Consider the following 1,240-nt stretch of genomic DNA (forward strand, 5'->3'; position numbering starts at 1 on the left):
ATCAACAGCTCCGGTGGCCCATTAGGCGGTCCGCCCACAAGCTGCAGTCGGCAGTCGCTCTCGCCTCTCGGGATTGGAAGGGGGGGGGGCGGTTGAAATTTTGTGTGTTCTAGAACCTAATGGACTACACTATTGAAGCCTAATTGAGAAAAAAATCACAGGGGCCAGGGCCCCTATAGGCCTTGCAGGCGGTCCGTCCCTGCTTATGTGATTTTGAAAAAACGATAATGTTTTTATTTTTAATAAAATATAAACTTGAAGATATCATAAAAATTTGACAAAAATATATTGATATTAATATCAAATTAACTATTTAAAATTTCTTACTTTTTGTGTAATTTTTAATTTAATTTTTTATTATACTTTAACTTAGGTTCAATAACGAAGTAATTTATATTTGGTTCAATAATACAATTTTTTTATAAAGATAATAATTAATTATTTGGTTTGAACTCGATAATTATCCTAATTATATTTTAGATTTTTTTATATTTTAACATGAGATGTTTATCCTCTATTTGATCATGTTTATCCGCAATTAGTTACACGAATTCAAACATGGAGCTTTAATAAGTTGTACTTGTGCATAATTTACTTGTAATCTGAAATTTAAGTAATATGCATCAATGTATGGTACTTCATGCATAAAAAATAGTTTTTAAGAGTTTTTATCAAATGTTTTATAATCTATACTATATTATAAAACATTTGACAAAAACTCTTAAAAACCATTATTTATGCATGAAGTACTGTTTATTGATGCATATTACTTAAAATTCAAGATTACAAGTAACTTTGTGTAAGTACAACTTATTAAAGCTCAATTTTTAAATTCGTATAACTAACTGCAGATAAACATAATCAAATACAGGATAAACATTCATTTTAAATATAAAAAATCTAAAATATAATTAAGATAATCATTAAGTTCTAACAGAATGTTCAATTATTATCTTTATAAAAAATTATATTGTTAAACCAAAATAAATTACTTTGTTAATAAATATAAATTAAATTATAATAAAAAATTGAATTAAAGAAGCTACACCAAAAAACGAGAACTATTAAATAGTTAATCTATACTATATTATAAAGTATTTGACAAAAACTTTTAAAAACCATTTTTATGCGTAAAATACTGTTTATTAATGCATATTACTTAAAACTCAAGATTGCAAGTAAATTGTGCGAAAATATAACTTATTAAAGCTCCATATCTGAATTCGTGTAACTAATTGCA

The sequence above is a fragment of the Cynara cardunculus genome (genome assembly GCF_001531365.2).
Source record: "Cynara cardunculus var. scolymus isolate 2C chromosome LG 13, CcrdV1, whole genome shotgun sequence".
In the NCBI taxonomy this organism is placed as follows: domain Eukaryota; kingdom Viridiplantae; phylum Streptophyta; class Magnoliopsida; order Asterales; family Asteraceae; genus Cynara; species Cynara cardunculus.